Source organism: Helianthus annuus, chromosome 3, assembly GCF_002127325.2.
Source record: "Helianthus annuus cultivar XRQ/B chromosome 3, HanXRQr2.0-SUNRISE, whole genome shotgun sequence".
Taxonomy (NCBI): domain Eukaryota; kingdom Viridiplantae; phylum Streptophyta; class Magnoliopsida; order Asterales; family Asteraceae; genus Helianthus; species Helianthus annuus.
In genome coordinates this window covers 170,958,198-170,977,485 of record NC_035435.2, presented here as the reverse complement: position 1 = coordinate 170,977,485, position 19,288 = coordinate 170,958,198, and the positions used below count along the sequence as shown (strand labels likewise).

The window sequence follows — 19,288 nt, the reverse complement described above, 5'->3', positions numbered from 1 at the left end:
ATATATATATATATATACTAGGTTATATACCCGTGTGTTACACGGGTTGAACAATTTAAGTTGTATAAAATTAAAATAAAAAATTGCGTATTCATTCAAAAAAAAATATCACAATACACAAAATATAAATTATTCCATTCTATACAACATTGGAAGTTTTTATTAGTATTTTTTATCAGTATCTAAGATTAAAAGTTTTAACTTGTTCATGCTCTTAACTCTTCAAAGTGCCACGTATAGCTGCCCATGAGTGAAAATTGGTTGTCTTAAGAATCCAGTCCTTGATAATGATTGACCTGACTCTTGTTTATTGTCATTGCAAAACACACACAGTTTAAGACATGTAATAAGACATGTAAGAATCTAAGCGCATAAGATACACAAAGCTAGTTCAAATCTTGACCCAATTAAAATTTTTGTAACAAACAAATGTGCCTTGCTGATCAATTTTCAGGGAAAAGGAGTCGATACGAGTTAGCCCGTTTGCGTAGCTATAAGAAATTAATAATTTAACTATGAAATCTTGATGTACAACAGAAAATGTAATAATCTAAAGCTATACTTATTATTAGCAACTTCAATGAGCATACTCGACTGCATTGGTGCTATATCAAATGAAATAATTCGTTAATCTCTATAATATATATATACACACACATGTCACGATAGATACATCATGAGAAGATCATTATCTATGTAGTTATAATATTATAGTTACCGGTGTGGATTATTTAGAAAAAAAGTTTTATAGATCAAAACTTACCGGATATAAGCTTACTTTTTCTTGAAATAATGCACCATGCAATTATGAATTAAGGTCTTTGACAAAACTTACCGGATACTACAAAAGATCCCATTTTAAATTCAAATTCTTGTACCCAGTCAAAGAAGATAAATTAAACCCCAAAGGTTAAGTACAAATAGCAAACTAAATGAGAAAGTGTCATACCTTTGTGAAACATAGTCCGTTTTGACAGTTGAGGTTGTCTACATTAAGTTTCTCAATACATCTTCAATGGCATCTCAATACCTATAGAGATGACTATTTTTTCCATATTTTTAATTTGTTTCATGGATTAAGAACAACACAAAGATATCATATTAGTTTAGAGCACAAACGTATAAACATAACGGGAATAACTTTAAAAGGTAATAACAAATTCATATAGTAATTGAACTCTATAACTCTATAGTGTGTAACAAATGTATGAAACTGTTGAAAGATTTAAAAAAATGCAAATCAAAGTATTTGGTAACAGGAAACAAAAAACAAAACATAAACCGCTAATAAATATAATCACTAAGTGTGAAAGTACAAACTAAAAACTAAAAACTATAATCTATGAGTTTGATGACAAGATATAAAAAATTTATAATCATTAAAACTTGGATAAGACTAATATAAATAACTGTTCATACTAATTTAAAACTTTCGCTAGAGAGTAATACCTATTCTATGAAACATGAGCAACAAAGGCACACGGAAAAAAAAAAAAAAAAAACAGTTTATATACATAAAAGTCTGATCAGAACCGCAAGGGGGTGTTTGGTCTAGCTTTTATTTTTTGGCTTATGTTTATATTTTTAAGTAGCTTATAACTTATTTTCTATCATTTGATAAGTCTTTTTTAAGTGTTTGGATTAACTTATAGTTTTTTTTATATCATTTACCTTTACACAAGGAAGCTTTTTCAAAATAAGCTAAAAAACCATCTTCAAGTAAGCTTCATAAAATTAGCTTATATGAACCAATAAGAATAAGCTTAAAAAGCTAAACCAAACACCAAATTAAGCTTATTTTGTAAAAAAAAAAAAAAAAAGCTAAAAAAGCTATAAGCTTTGTTAAAAAAGCTAGGCCAAACAACCCCTTAGCAAAACATAATGTATGTTAATCTGCAAATTCATTTATTGACATAAACGTATTATCCTTCAAATCTAAAAGCCCAAAATTTTGTTGAAAACACTAATTGATCGTCAACAAATTTTAAAATGACTAAATCCTCATGATTGTTACTATAAACAATACCCACTGTTTATGCAAATTAAGGATGAAGGATTAAAAATATAAAATGCTACCTGGGTTATACAATCTTCCGGTGACAGAATAGGTGCATCGGCTTTAGATGATGAATCAATCTCCACCTTGAACATTAACTGTTTCCAAAACAGCGTCACTCTGGATCTACATCAAAGTGGACCTCTTAGACTTCGTTAGGGTTTGACAAAGAAGTTGAAAAGGATAGCAAACCAGAATTTGTAGGAAACATAAATTTATTACCTTAATTGTTGAGTATCCAGAGAGGATTGATGAAGAAGAGATCGTTGAATGGAGAGAATATAGAAATCGCTGAATCTAAGTGAATGGACGTAATCAACGCAAATGAAAGATCTTGGCGGTGGTGATTATTAAAGGGGGTTAGGGTTTGTGAAGTTTGAAAGTTGTGTATAGAAGAAGAAGAACGAATAAAGTATGATAAGCGGCCGTAGGATTTGTGTTTCTTGAATAAGATTTGGAGTTTTATGTAAAGATGGAACTGTATGAAATGTATTTCAGAGAGAAAGTAAGATGCAAAAGGGTTATTTTGGGTTTTTGAACCATACCTCGAAATGAAATAGAAAAGAGAAGAGGAAAGGGAAAGTAAGATACAGAGGGAACGAAGAAGAAGACGAAGAGGAAACGGAAATATGGGTGTGGGGTGTCCAGGGTTTTTTTGACCTTTTGTATGAACTGCAGGAAGAGAAAGGGACGTTACACAGAGATGTAGACTATGGCTTTTTAAGAATTGACTTTGGGCTTTAATTAAAAAAATGAAAATTCTATGAAAATTACACCTTGGATGATATTAACATGGGGGCTTGAGAGTGTGACACATAGGATTTGATAACTTTTGCTTTATTATATAGGAAGATATATATATATATATATATATATGGCTCGTTTTAAAAGAGAAACACCACGAGTTGTAAGAACCGTGAGAACTTGTTGTTCCTGCGCGAGTTGGGCCAAATTATTTTTACACAAATGTAGATGAAAACATTATAAACACATCTGTAAAAAAAGTAAAAAAAAAAATATTGTTGAGTCGATAGTTTTGACTGATACAAGTTTTTTTTTTACGCACTGGTATAATTTTTGCACGAAGATAAATATTCTTTTTTACGCCTCATGTAAATATGGGTATGCGGCATTTTTTTTAATTGTTTTTACTAAAACAAATGATTTTTTTATGACTTTTGAGAAAAAAATCAGAAAAACCTTTTGGATGACCTAGTTGTCACGATTCTCACAACTCAAGGTCCATCCCTATATATATACACATACGTTCATACATAGAGCAACTTTTGTTTAATATAATATATATTTAGTGCATAATAAATATTGTTAGAGATAGAATTGTGAATTGTGATACGATTAACTTAATGCTATATGTTTTTTTTCCAAATTAATGTATGTAATGCATGATCACCTCTCCTATCCATAATTTTAGGGATCATGTTAACTACGTGATGTTATTCATTTAGTATGCATGTTTAACTATCGTAATACTAAACGCTTAATATTTATGCAATCCTCTATAAATAACAACAAAAGATAACGATCTTAAACAGGTTAAAATGAGGATGCCGATGAAACGTTCACTTTCATTACATTTTTTGTGTATAAAATTGATTATGATCGTTGCCATCATCACTTCTGGTGTCAATCTTAATTCTCTTTGTAGTTTTTCTAAAAGAAATTTCAATATTTTCTACATCTTTTTTTTTGTTGAAATTTTTAATATTTTCTACATCACTTTACTTTGTATGTTTGGTAGTGAATTGTGATATTAATTATTGTTGGTTTCTAATTTGCAGTGATGACAAAAAGCAGTAGTATTGACGAACACTCAATTGCCTCTCAAAAATGTACCACACAAAATTGGAGAAGTAACAAATTCAAGGGGAATTGCCGTTCAAATTCAGATGAAATAAAATGTAGTGATACCTGTAAAGGTGAAGGTGCAAATAAAGGATATTGTGTGGTTGGCGGATGGTGTAATTGTTTCTGCAGGACTGGTTAACTGATGGATATGATCATCAAAATACTATTTTACTTATGATTTGAATAAGTTGTTAACATATTAACGGGTTAAACAATATTAGATATTTTAAAATACAAGTTTTACATGTGGTATAATATGAGATTATATTCTTATCTAGATATGAACCAACTACCACAAATCATAAGTTGTTATATGATTCTTGCCCATAACTTATGACACTATTATAAGTTTGAATATTTCAAGCATCCAAATTAAGTTTGTCACACATAATCATAGAAATATCCAACAAGGTTCAAATAATATTCAAAAGATAAAAGTCATAAACAATAATCCATTTAATTTAATTACTATGTATGTGTCTTCAACCCTTAGTCCACTCATACTTGTGTAGTTGTATCAAGCCGCAAAAAGATTTTGGGTCAACAATGAGTTGGTGAATAGATCTTAGTTTTTGGAAAACAAATACTTTAGTTTATTAATTTATTAAAACAAGTAACATGCAACTTTACACTACTAGAAAAGTAGCCAATTTACTACGAAATTTTGCTACGGAAAAAAATGCGTCACAAATTTTGACAAAATTGTGACGCATTTATAACGACAAAGAAAACCCCAATTTTTTGAACAAATTTGCTACACAATAGTGACAAAATGCCAATAACATATAATTTTGTCATAATTTCGTTGTAAAATTGTCGGATATTTTTTTAATATATTGACTAATTAGTTAGCTTATCATTATTTAATACATATTACTACTTTGTGACGCATTTCCTACCAAAACCAATCAAATTATTTTATTTTCAAATATTCCGTTACAAATACGTTATAATTTGTGACACACTTTTAACAAACAACCTTTCATCCATTAATTATTTTTTCCATCCCTACATCATACACACCCAACACATCTTATAAACCCATCAATACTTCTTCCAAGATGACTTTTATCTTTTGACCAAGCAATAAAGTTGACATGGAACAACAATAACATAAACGAGGAATCATATGGTTTTTTTTTGTAACTAATTTGACATTTTGCAAATTAAGTATCAAAAAAGAATCAATGAGTTATAAATCATATATTATATTAACTAATGCATACGCTCGTTCATTTTGTGTCACGGCCCCCGACCCACCCTGGACGGAGTCGGGGCCGCGAGGCAGCTCCCGTGGTATTAAAAAAAATGATAGCGGAAGTCTTTTACAACAGGATCTTTTTTCCGTGAAATGCTCGTTTTATATATTACACAAAGTTTAAGGGATAAATCCCATAATTTACAATAGGCTGATTTCACACAGAAATCTTTATTTTTCAAAACATGTTTTTATTCATTTATTTACATTGAGGCACTCCTCTGAGCTTGATAGTGCTTTACTGCACTTTTCCTGGATCACACAGATCACCTGAAACATGTTTGAAAAAGGTTTTGTCAGCGGGGAAATACTGAGTGAATCATTCTGTTTTCTAAAACGACCCGTTAGTTATAATTTACAGTACTAAGAGCGATTACATTGTTTCTATCAACCAATTATCAAGAATAGGTATTTGTCACTCGACCGGATCTGTGACTGTGGTCATACCACTATTGGGTCCCGTTGCCCCAAAAGTGACGTTTAACCCACAAAGAGTAATTAGTTACCCACATAGAGTAATATTAACCCACAAAGAGTAATAGTAACCCACAAAGAGTAATAGTAACCCACAAAGAGTAATAAAGACAGTAATGTGCACAATACCCCACATACCCGCTTGTAATTTGGTGATTTATAAAGACTTAATCCCTGTAATTATAACCTTGAAAATAATTTGAGGTATTGTAATACTTACTCACAAACGGTGAGAAAACAGTTTAAAAAGAAGAATGACTCACATTGCAGATTAACGAGCAATAGATACAATGCCTACTGATTAGCCTTGATTACACCTAGTTTAACACAATGCATACACAGACAGGTTAGTAACTTAATACAGCAGTTACGTCAATTCACGAGATTAAACCCTCACAACGATTAATCAGTGCAATACTCGATAATTCAGTCGGATTCACAACGAATAACAGAGCATAGTCCGAATTCGAACAGCACTCAGATATTCAAGTCGAAATCACAACGAATAATCAAAGTATAAGCTCAATTGAGCAGCACCCGGACTTATCGTTGGATAGTTACAATCGATCGGACGTTGAATCGTAATAGCGATCGAGTTATTACCCTGTTTCGTGGCAGCACCTACGGTGTGCGGTGTGTGTTAATTGTATTATAATCGTTCGATCGTAATGCACAGAAGGCAATTGAACGAACTGTGAACATCAAAATTCGTCTGCCAATGTCGGCTATTTATAGCACAAAAATCGACACGCATACGGACCGTATGGCTTGACCCTTACGGTCCGTAAGGGACCTGGTCAGCTTACGGTCCGTAAGCGGTAACCCTTACGGTCCGTAAGAGACCGGTTTAGGCTGGTAGACTAGCCTTCTCACTGTTATAGGCTTGATGATTCATTCAAATTTCGAATTCAGAGTTTACAACGAAGTTATTAAGATAAATATCAGACAGGGCTTTGCCCCCCTGAGTTTTAGGGGCCCTGATCCTGATTCCGATTATTCCGGAAATTTCAGGGTTAGTGCCAAATCACTTGGGTGTCTCAATTAGGGTATTATTATTGACTAATTATTATTCTAATTTATTAATTTTGTGAGAGTTGTTACATCCTCCCCACCTTAGGAAAAATCTCGTCCTCGAGATTTACTGGAAGAGATGAGGATATTTTCGCTTCATTTCAGATTCCAGCTCCCAAGTGTATTCTGGTCCTCTTCTTGAATTCCACTTGACTTTGACTAACACTAGTCGTTTATGTTTGAGGAATTTGACTTTTCTGTCTTCGATTTGTAGTGGTTGCTCTACAAATTTCAATTTTTCGTTTACCTCTATTTCTTGTAGAGGTACTACCAGAGATTCATCTGCTAAACATTTCTTGAGATTGGATACATGAAATACATCATGTACTCCAGCTAATTCTTCTGGTAATTGTAACCGATACGCTACTGGTCCTATTCGTTGAATTACAGGGAATGGTCCAACATATCTCGGACTTAGCTTTCCTTTCTTACCGAATCGTACTATACCTTTCCAAGGAGAAACTTTTAACAGTACTTTATCTCCAACTTGGAATTCTAAAGGTTTACGACGATTATCGGCATAGCTCTTTTGACGATCTCGAGCTGTTTTCAATCTTTCCTTGATTTGTGTTATCTTGTCAGTAGTTTCTTGTACAATTTCAGGACCTGATACTTGGCTTTCTCCGACTTCTGCCCAGCATACTGGAGTTCTGCATTTGCGTCCATACAGTGCTTCGAACGGTGCAGTCTCGATGCTTGAATGATAACTATTGTTATAGGAGAATTCTATTAATGGCAAATGGTTATCCCAATTACCACCAAAGTCAATTACACATGCTCGGAGCATGTCTTCTAGAGTTTGGATTGTCCTTTCACTCTGTCCGTCGGTTTGTGGATGATATGCAGTACTTAGATTTAGTCGAGTTCCCATTGCTTTCTGAAAACTTTTCCAGAAATGTGAAGTGAATCGACTATCTCTATCCGATACAATGGAGAGTGGGACTCCATGTAAGGACACTACTTCGTCCACGTATAGTTGTGCTAATCTTTCCATACTAAAGGTTTCTTTCATTGGTAAGAAATGAGCTGATTTGGTTAATCGGTCTACAATTACCCAAATTGCATCATTACCTCTTTTTGTTTTAGGTAACTTAGTAACAAAATCCATTGTTATGAGTTCCCATTTCCATACAGGCATTTCTAACTGTTGAAGTAATCCTGAAGGTTTCTGGTGTTCTGCTTTGACTTGTGAACAAGTTAAACATTTGGATACGTATTCGGCTATATCCTTTTTCATTCCTATCCACCAGAAATTATTTCTTAAATCTTGGTACATCTTATTATTTCCTGGGTGCATGATATACCTAGATTTATGAGCTTCTTCTAGAATCTTATTTCTTAACTCTCCTTGCTTAGGTACCCAAATTCGTTTCTTATGGAATCTCCAAATTCCATCATTTCCTGATTCTAATTCTTTTAGGTAACCTTTCATTCCTTCAGTCTCATCTTTGATTGCGGTTTTCTGAGCTTCTTTGATTTGTGCCATTAAATCTACTTGTAGATTTAACCTCAGAGCACGAAATCGTTTCTGTTTCTCATGGTACTTCCGACTTAAGGCATCTGCAACTACATTTGCCTTTCCTTCGTGATATTGGATATCACAGTCGTAGTCGCTCAACATCTCCATCCATCTTCTTTGCCTCATGTTTAATTCTTTTTGCCCAAATATATATCTTAAACTTTTATGATCTGTATAGACAGTAAACTTACTTCCATACAGATAATGTCTCCAGATTTTAAGGGCAAAAATTATAGCTCCTAATTCTAGATCGTGAGTCGTGTAGTTTTCTTCATGCTTTTTCAATTGTCTAGAAGCATACGCAATTACCTTCTTGCGTTGCATCAACACACATCCATATCCTAATTTTGAAGCATCACAATATACTTCAAAATCTTCTGTTCCGTCGGGTAAAGCTAAGATTGGTGCATTTGTCAACCTATGCTTTAAAATCTTAAAGGCTTCTTCCTGTCTAGGTCCCCATTCAAACTTTGCAGCTTTACAGGTTAACTTGGTTAGGGGTACAGCTATCTTAGAAAAGTCTTTGATAAATCGTCTATAGTATCCGGCTAAGCCTAGAAAACTTCTTATTTCCGTAGCTGTTTGTGGAGCTTTCCATTTTGTAATGGCTTCTATCTTAGCAGGATCTACATGGATACCTTCGTGATTTACCACATGTCCTAAGAATTGTACTTCTTGCAGCCAAAATTCACATTTCGAGAATTTGGCATAAAGCCTTTCTTTTCTTAACAAAGTTAAGAGAACGTGTAGATGATCACAATGTTCCTCTTGGCTTTTGGAATAAATAAGTATATCGTCTATGAAAACGATCACAAATTTATCCAAGTATGGTTTACAGATTCGATTCATCATCTCCATGAATGCTGCAGGGGCATTCGTTAATCCAAAGGGCATGACTGTAAACTCATAATGACCATACCTAGTTCTGAAAGCAGTTTTCGGTATGTCTTCCTCTTGTACTTTTAACTGATGGTATCCGGATCTTAAATCTATCTTAGAGAAATACTTAGCTCCTTGCAATTGATCAAAAAGATCATCAATCCTAGGTAATGGGTATCGATTCTTAATTGTAACCTTATTCAATTCTCTATAATCGATACACATTCTCATCGATCCATCTTTCTTTTTCACAAATAGTACCGGTGCACCCCAAGGGGATGAACTAGGCTGTATGAATCCTTTGCTTAACAATTCATCTAATTGCTTTTTCAATTCTAGCATTTCGGTAGGTGCTAATCTGTAAGGTGCTTTAGATATTGGTGCGGTACCTGGAACTAAATGAATTCTAAACTCTACTTCCCTATCGGGTGGTAATCCAGGTAACTCTTCTGGAAAAACGTCTGGGTATTCTGAGACTACGGGGATGTCCTGAAGTTCCTTCTCTTTAGTGTTCATGATTACTGAAATCATATACACCATTTCCTGTTTTCTTGAATAACTAGCCAATTTCATTATGGAAATGAATTTTAGTGGCTTTCGAGGTTTATCTCCAGTAATTAAGATTACTTCTCCTGAAGGTGTTTGAATTTCTACAGCATTTTTATCACATAGAATTCGTGCATGGTTGGCTATTAACCAATCCATTCCTAGTACTATATCAAATCCTGCTAAATTCATTGGTAACAGGTTTGCAGAAAACTTATGGCCTAATAATTCTATTTTTCCTTCTTGCCAATTTTTATCTATTTTTACAGAATTTCCTTCTGCGGTTTCTACTGTGAAGGTTTGCCTAAGAGTGGTTAATGGTAGCTTAAGATCTTGGCAAAATGAAGTATTTATAAAACTTTGGTTTGCACCAGAGTCAAATAATACTTTTGCAAATACGTTGTGAACTAAGAACGTACCAGCTATCACATCTGGAATGAGTTCGGCCTCTTGAGTGGTTAACTGGAATGCTCGCGCATTTCTCTTGGTTGCTCCTTCATTTGGTTTGGCTTGATTAACCACCGGTTTGACTAACTTAGGGCATTCAAACTGGAAATGACCTCTCTCTTTGCAGTTATAACAAATTCTGATTTTCTTCCGGCAGTCTTCCTCCCGATGCCCTTTCATCTTGCAAAAATTACAAACCACATTACATGGTCCATAATGTTTCTTTTTGCAAGTTTTGCAGAAAGGAGATGATGAGGATTGCCCGGTTCCTCTTTTCTTGGCATTACCCACACGAAATCCCTGGGTAATCTTTTGAGCTAATTCCTTCTTGCGATCTTCTTCCCTTGTGCGTACTAATTCATCTGTTAGGGTATTAGCTAATTCTACCGCATCGTCAATAGTACGAGGTCTCGCAGCTTTAACGATGTTTCGGATTTCACCAATTAAACCCCAGATGTAACGAGAAATAAGTACCGGTTCTGGCGAAGCCAGTGATGGTACTACCCTTGCGTATTCAAAGAATGTCGAGGTATAGCCCCGGCAATCTACTCCGGTCATGCGGTGACTTAGGAACTTGTTCGCCATTTGTTCCTTTTCGTATTCAGGGCAGAATTTCCTTTCAACCAGATTCTTAAACTCATCCCAACTCATTGCATAGGCTACCCTTCTTCCTTTTGCCTGGAGGACTGTATTCCACCATTCGAGTGCTCCTTCCTTGAACAGATTTGATGCATACATCACCTGATCCTCCTCAGCACATTTACTTATTGCAATTACTGCCTCGGTTTTCTCTAACCAACGCAGTGTTGCAGTTGCCCCTTCGTTACCTGCAAATTCAGTGGGTTTGCAAGCAAGAAATTCTTTGTAAGTGCAACCAGTCGTTGCAGCTTTTATTCTTTTAGGGAGTGGGGCCTGCTGCGGATCATGATTGCTATGATTGCCACCTCCATTTATGCTGTTACTGCCGTTATCTTCTGGAATACGTTTACTAGGAATTAATTGGGGTTCGGCAGGTTTCTAAACAGCAGCTACAATTTCTGGAATAGCATGAGCTATCCCTTGGGCGATAAAGTGCTCAATATCTTGTCGAGTTATATGTTAATCTTCTTGTTCTTGCTCAGATTGATTTACTTCGTTAATTGGTTCATTATTAGCGTTTTCCATCTGCTAATTGGTAAATTATTAGTGTCTAACTTATTAGCAAAATTCACACAGATGATCACATAAATTATTGCAACATACAAGCATAACCAAAATTATCGACTTCTCGATTTTCATTTTGTTATGGTATATCGTATTATGCCTCTGTACACACTGTATCTTACAGAGTTTTATTGCCTATTTTACGGAGTTTGTAGGTTACTATTTACACTATCATACAATACGGGTGCCTGGCTTTTTCGTTAGTTTTGACTGACTGCCCTAGTAATGATACTCCCTCTCATCGTACTTCCAAGTTAGATGCTCCCCTATTTCCCGGATCCTATTACCTGTTCCTATCAGTTCTTCACCAAACTGACGGAGTTCGGCTAGGTTTTCATTACTCATGGGAGGATTTGGAAGTGGTTCTGGGTCAAACTGGGGAAGGAAACTATAAGGACTGTTGACTATGTTTTGGAACTGCCAGTCGTTCGTCCACCATTCCTCTAATTCACCTAGTGGTCGGGTGTGGATGATAGGTTCGGGAATCGCTGGTGCTACGCTTAAAGGAAATTGGACTGTCGCTGGGTAAGGGTACAAATTTTCGCGAATCGGGCTTATGACATCACAATTGTCTAATAGGCGGTCTATTTCATCTTGGAACGTAAATTCTTCGGTTTGCTTTGAGCTTTCGCCAATTTCTATTCCTTTTTGTTTCAGGTCTATTCCTATTTCTTTTTCAGGTGACTTTGGGTTCTCTACAGTTTCTATTTCCTTTCCCTTGTTAATAATCACAGGATTTTCTATGGTTGGGAGTTTTCTAGTGACTGATTTCCTATGGCGCACTTTCCTCCACCCTACATATCTTCTTTTCTTTTTAGGTTTGGCTTTTTCCAGCGGTGGAGCTTTGAATTCCACAGGCTCTTCTATGTCAGCAATGTAACCAGTAAAGTCATGCGAGACTTCGATAGGCACTGGATATAAGTTGAGATTCTGGAACGCTTCCGACATCTCATTCATGCTGCATAGTATATATGCAAAATACAAAAATGCAATGTTAAAACTTTGGAACAAAGTTTAAACAAACAAACACTGATGTTTTATTGCATTTTAGTTTATACAGAAAATAACAAAATAAATACACTAAAAAGTTTATTTATTTACTAGTTGGTGTTTCTTCCTTACTAGCCCCAACTTATTCGATTTTAAAGATTTGCATTTTCGGCCACAGTAGCTAGCATATAGAGGTTTGCCCATTTTCCGTCTATTTTATCTTCCCACGGTGTATTAGTACCCATTTCTTGGACTTCTGGGTTAAACCTAACTTTCTTGGTTCGGGGTTTCTGACTCTTTTTAAGTATCGAATCCCTTTTCTCTGCGGAAAGGGGATTCTCGTAGTTTGCCTTGCGGACAAAGATTCCTTCTTCTAGATTTACTGGATTTTTAGAAGAAGATGCCACATCTAATTTGTGGTAGATAGCTGACAGCTTTTGCTTACCCATACTGTAACTAAAAATAGCCAGTTAATAAAACATATAATCACCGAATAAAAATTAGTAAAATGAAGTATTGTCCAAATGCTTAATTTAGGCTTAATCGGTGGCTCGATCAGTGGCTCAATTTAATTATTAGCTCTGATACCACCTTCGCTGTCACGGCCCCCGACCCACCCTGGACGGAGTCGGGGCCGCGAGGCAGCTCCCGTGGTATTAAAAAAAATGATAGCGGAAGTCTTTTACAACAGGATCTTTTTTCCGTGAAATGCTCGTTTTATATATTACACAAAGTTTAAGGGATAAATCCCATAATTTACAATAGGCTGATTTCACACAGAAATCTTTATTTTTCAAAACATGTTTTTATTCATTTATTTACATTGAGCCACTCCTCTGAGCTTGATAGTGCTTTACTGCACTTTTCCTGGATCACACAGATCACCTGAAACATGTTTGAAAAAGGTTTTGTCAGCGGGGAAATACTGAGTGAATCATTCTGTTTTCTAAAACGACCCGTTAGTTATAATTTACAGTACTAAGAGCGATTACATTGTTTCTATCAACCAATTATCAAGAATAGGTATTTGTCACTCGACCGGATCTGTGACTGTGGTCATACCACTATTGGGTCCCGTTGCCCCAAAAGTGACGTTTAACCCACAAAGAGTAATTAGTTACCCACATAGAGTAATATTAACCCACAAAGAGTAATAGTAACCCACAAAGAGTAATAGTAACCCACAAAGAGTAATAAAGACAGTAATGTGCACAATACCCCACATACCCGCTTGTAATTTGGTGATTTATAAAGACTTAATCCCTGTAATTATAACCTTGAAAATAATTTGAGGTATTGTAATACTTACTCACAAACGGTGAGAAAACAGTTTAAAAAGAAGAATGACTCACATTGCAGATTAACGAGCAATAGATACAATGCCTACTGATTAGCCTTGATTACACCTAGTTTAACACAATGCATACACAGACAGGTTAGTAACTTAATACAGCAGTTACGTCAATTCACGAGATTAAACCCTCACAACGATTAATCAGTGCAATACTCGATAATTCAGTCGGATTCACAACGAATAACAGAGCATAGTCCGAATTCGAACAGCACTCAGATATTCAAGTCGAAATCACAACGAATAATCAAAGTACAAGCTCAATTGAGCAGCACCCGGACTTATCGTTGGATAGTTACAATCGATCGGACGTTGAATCGTAATAGCGATCGAGTTATTACCCTGTTTCGTGGCAGCACCTACGGTGTGCGGTGTGTGTTAATTGTATTATAATCGTTCGATCGTAATGCACAGAAGGCAATTGAACGAACTGTGAACATCAAAATTCGTCTGCCAATGTCGGCTATTTATAGCACAAAAATCGACACGCATACGGACCGTATGGCTTGACCCTTACGGTCCGTAAGGGACCTGGTCAGCTTACGGTCCGTAAGCGGTAACCCTTACGGTCCGTAAGAGACCGGTTTAGGCTAGTAGACTAGCCTTCTCACTGTTATAGGCTTGATGATTCATTCAAATTTCGAATTCAGAGTTTGAGTTTACAACGAAGTTATTAAGATAAATATCAGACAGGGCTTTGCCCCCCTGAGTTTTAGGGGCCCTGATCCTGATTCCGATTATTCCGGAAATTTCAGGGTTAGTGCCAAATCACTTGGGTGTCTCAATTAGGGTATTATTATTGACTAATTATTATTCTAATTTATTAATTTTGTGAGAGTTGTTACATTTTGCACCCAAAAACAAAACACTATAAAACAAAAAAAAAATAATACTAATTGTTTGTTTGTTAAAAAAAAACAAGTGAAATTATACATTCCAGATCTAAACCTAAAACAACTTAACCCTTTTTACAGTTAAAATCCATCTCATATACATTCCAAGATCTGAAAACCCCAAAACCTCACCGATGCCCTAATTTCTATGAAGAATCTCTCATTCCAGATCTCAAAACATCTGTCATTCCGGATCTCGAACCATCACCGATGCCCTAATTTCTATGAAATCAACTGAAAATGTTGCATATAATTTGGTTGGATAGGAGTCGTGCGAGTGAACATTGAAGAATCTGATTAAGTACGTAATCAAAACCTAGATTTGAACTTTGATCTTTTATATATTTGAACATTCTGACCTAATTGGAACATTGATTCATATAGAGAGTGAAACCGAAGATCCACAATCTCTCTCTCTCTCATCACTCATACTGTTCTACTCTTCGATTCTAAACAAACCTCCAGTCAGGTAATCTTCTATTTCGCAACAATCGGTTTGTTTCAGTCCGTTTATTATGCATCATATCGTCGTCGATTCGTGAAATTTTCGTGCGAAAACAACTCGCGTACAATCAGAGTCAGTTTGATGTGTGATCGTACAGTTATGTTGCTTCGATTGTGTTGTTTTTGAAGCTGTTGTTGAAATTAGGGTTAGGTTTTGATTGCGAGCGGTTGTTTTGTTGGAAATAGCGTTGGTGTGTTGATTTTAGGGTTGATATTTGGGGATTTTGACGTAAGGTTGGTTATTAGGTTGTGTTTGTGATGGATTTAGGGTTTATTTAGGGTTGTTTGGTTGGTATAGGGTTTGTGGTTTGGTTTTAGGTTGGTTGAGGATTGTGTGTTAGAATGGCGGTGTGGATTGGTTCGTTTGAGTGTGTTTGTTAGGGTTTATGTTTGTTTCGTGTTGAAATTTGATTCGAAATTCTGTAGTTCTCGATGTTTCTGTTGGTTGGATGTGATTTCTTGTAGTGCTGTTGGTTATTGTGATAATTATGTGTTTTGCTTCCTTTTTTGGTTTCATGAGAATCACAATATCAATACGTTATAATCCGTTTATGCATCATATTGTCGTTGATTCGTGAAAATTTTGTGCGAAATCATCATGCACGCAATCAGATTTAATTTGTTGTGTGATTTCATCCGTATTTCTAAAGTATTTAATTGAAAATTTGAACTTGATGATTTCTATTTATCTCTAAACGATAGTGAAACACCACCAACCAATATCCGTAAAGGTAATTAATATAACATTCTGATATATATATTCCTCCGTCATTGCAGCATAACTTTTATTATCTAAAATAGTGTATTATTTTCTTATGTTGGTCACAGATGAGAGCATTATAAATATGGTTATGCATGTTGTGGTTAGCTATATTGGTAGAGTGTATGTAAGGTATAATTTCCAGTTATTATTATATTCATTCATTAGTAGTAGAATTTTTCAATTATTTTTTAATTATGCGTATATAAATACTCAGTCCAAAGACGTATCTTGTACATCACGAACTGCGGAACTTCATGCTCATTGCTCCTTCCACTCAGCTTCTTTCTGGGCTGTCACCCGGACCAAATGATGCTCACCCTTTCATTGATGCAACAATGAGTCAGATAACAATGTGACGGTCTATTTTTTGTTATTAAAGTAATATGGTAATAATATTTCATTTGGTGAAATATACGGCAACAATGAAAGAAACAAAACTGTATTTTGCAGGAGCATTCTCTGGTAGGTTCGGTTGTTCATAAACTGCTGCTTAACTACATTTCACGGCCACGATCAAAATTAGTGCATCGTATACGTTAATATCCGAAGAAAATTAGCTAGGTGTACTGAAGAGAGTTGGTTCTGCTGCTGGTATACCTTAATGTTTTGACTTTCTAAATTGCATTTCATCTTTTCAGTTGGACGTCTATGTTTTGACAATAATTTTTGTGTATGTATGATGTATCAGATTAAATGTTTGTATTTGACTTGCAGCAAATATAGTGCTACTTTTGTCAATTCAAGTTTTGAAGCTTCTAGAAGTCAACTGGTTGACAGCAGTATCAATATATTACTTATTCTCATTCATTATCGTAAATGCATTCTTGTGGAATCTGTGAAAAACATTAATGTTGGAAAATCCGTATTATAAAGCATTGGAAAATGTTAAGAATGTTGAGTGTAAGATCCATTTATCGTTTGTAAGATCCATTTCTCTTTCTTTCTAATTATTGTATTTGAATTATGTAACCCATATTGCAGTTGATCGGGTGGATATTGACGGAAATGCACATAGTGGTCCGCTTGTTAGATTGGCCTTTGCTTCTCTCTATGATACACTTGGCATGTAAGAGCTCAGTTTACTTTGACCCGACCCTACCCTAGGCCTGTGCGACCCATTTCTAACAATGGCATGTTTTGACCTGAACCGTAACCCAACTCTCATTTTCCCACCTTTGATGTAAATGATTAACCTCTGCAGGTGCTTGACCGATGAAACTACAGTTCTGTTGCTGTATGCTTTGGTTCATGGGAATTCAGACTTTCTAGAATACGTTCTGGTTCGAACGGATATAGATACATTGGTATGAAGCAACTCAGTATGTTTATCAATTTCTTTTTTTTTTGCGTTCTTTAAATCATTTCTCGTATCGATTATTTTTGCAAAAAGAAAAAAAAACTATATTTTGATTGTTTTTTTTTAAATTGCCAGTTGATGCCATAGTTGGAGACACTTTATGACACTTAAACTAAATCGTTAGATTTTATTGAGTAATCCAATAGTGACATTAATCGTTCCCCTTTTTCATATACTGCCACAAACAAAATCTAGTTAGTTAACATTCTCTAATCTTAGACTTTGTAACAGCTGAAAGTTTGCACTAATTATTGTTTTTGAGTTATTGTTGAAATTTGAGATATATAACGACTATTGAAAGTCAAGATAAGAATAAAAATATAATATATGTTGTGAAACCCTTCTGTGTTGATGGGCAGTGGACGTAATCTTAGGTACATCTTGAAATGGGTCAGTTGGGTTGGATTTAGGTACATGTGGAAATGGGTCAGTTAGGTTGGATTTAGGTACATGAACATGACTTTCATATTATTTTTTTAAGTTTCTAATCTCTTTACCCTAACATATTTAGGCTCAAGCTATGTGAACACAATTGGAAGACATTCAAGCTCGTCTTGAAAATGAGACGAAGGCGAGAGAAGATCATGTCTCGTCTTGAAATTGAGAGAAACGCAAGAGAAGATCTAGTAATTAGTTATAAGTTGGTATCGTTTTAAACATATATGCATGCTAAGAGTTTGTTTTGTGGTTTAGACATACTAGATATTATAGCGTTATGGATGTTACAAGTTGGTTAGCTTTATTGTGGATTTTAAGACATGCTTTATAATTTTCTAATGATTTCGTTTTGCAGTTTTTTAGTAAAATAAGATCCGAATGGTTTTAGCTTTTTTTTATTTTATTTTAAATGTTTCGTTACAAATGTGTTACAATCAAAGATCTCTTTTGTTGCAAATGTGTTGCAAGCATTAAAACATAGCAACTATGAAATGCGTAGCAAAATTTGTGACACAATATTTTCTTAGGAATTATGTTAAAATTTGCGTAGTAAATGCGTAGTAATTAGTTTCCGACGAGGCTTTTTCCAACATCAAGGTTTTGTTGCAAATGTGTAGCAAATCTCAGTTTGCTACGCATTTGTGACGGAAATGCTTGTTAGAAAATGCCAAATTTCTAGTAGTGTTAAGTGTTTATGTGATATTCATAATCATCCAACAAATCCAATAATACCACAATTTCCAACAGTGCACCACAACCACATGTGATAACGGAATATTACATAATGAAACAATGATAACTAAAAAATATGACACAAAGACCGAATCGAAGTTCAACCCATGGCCGTGGGGAACCGGCTTGGTGGATCTACACGGAACAATATGACACAAAGCGAGTAACAAGTAGATACATTTATATGAAACAAGTTTATGAAATATAAGGGACAAATAACGTAACACATAATGACACTTTGAATTGCATGCTAATGTTAGGAACAAATGAAGCAAATGAAATAAGGACAGTTAATGCACCCCAAAAAATTTAAGTGATAAAACGGGGAAAAGTAAATATCTACACACAGTTTCCTGTCCTTTTTAGCCTTAAGTAAAAATCGCACGAGTGAAGTGTTCGAGGAAAGATTCATAAAACAAATAGTCACCCTAAAAAATATAACACCAAAAATACTAAACAACCAAAATACCAAAACTATATAAAATCAATATACATCATATACTTATGGCTTTTGTCTAATTAAAATTATAATTAATACTATTATCAACCACTAAATCAATATATGTAACTAGATAGCCGTTTAGCAAATATATATTAATCCTACTAGTCACTAAAAATATTTACTAGGTCTACAAACAAAATATATATCTAACTTAGTCCAAAAGACCACACTTATATTTATAAATTACTACTTATACACGTTTTGTATTACTTCATAACAAATATCTTATTTAATAATTTAGTAAAAATAATCCCTTTCCAATATATATATATATATATAGATATATATATTTGTAAAAATCATCTTTTCTTATATTTAGATTTAAACCATCATTTTTTCATTAATGTCACACCCCCAAAAATACCACATGCAGAAAACCCTGCTGGGGTGTGACGTACTAGGATCTAGCCACTAATCATATTGAACTCATAATCAAATC

At 34.7% G+C, this 19,288-nt stretch overlaps 3 long non-coding RNA genes across 4 annotated transcripts; 2 read left to right on the top strand and 1 right to left on the bottom strand.

Annotated features, from left to right (window-relative positions):
- Positions 1-143: 143 nt before the first annotated feature.
- On the bottom strand, positions 144-2,857 carry LOC110864075. Of its 2 annotated transcripts, none has more exons than XR_004888949.1 (4): positions 2,279-2,857; positions 2,077-2,182; positions 950-1,042; positions 144-296 (listed from the first exon to the last, which is right to left on the bottom strand). It is a non-coding gene; the product is annotated as an uncharacterized LOC110864075 (long non-coding RNA). The 2 variants fall into 2 exon arrangements; XR_002549601.2 differs by having other exon boundaries at positions 144-302; positions 2,279-2,855.
- Positions 2,858-3,574: 717 nt separating this feature from the next.
- Positions 3,575-4,199, top strand: LOC118490264. Its single transcript, XR_004888948.1, has 2 exons — positions 3,575-3,697; positions 3,856-4,199. It is a non-coding gene; the product is annotated as an uncharacterized LOC118490264 (long non-coding RNA).
- Positions 4,200-15,753: 11,554 nt separating this feature from the next.
- LOC110864076 lies at positions 15,754-17,962 on the top strand. Its single transcript, XR_004888947.1, has 7 exons — positions 15,754-15,788; positions 15,886-15,949; positions 16,035-16,172; positions 16,271-16,411; positions 16,535-16,886; positions 17,022-17,124; positions 17,689-17,962. It is a non-coding gene; the product is annotated as an uncharacterized LOC110864076 (long non-coding RNA).
- Positions 17,963-19,288: the final 1,326 nt, after the last annotated feature.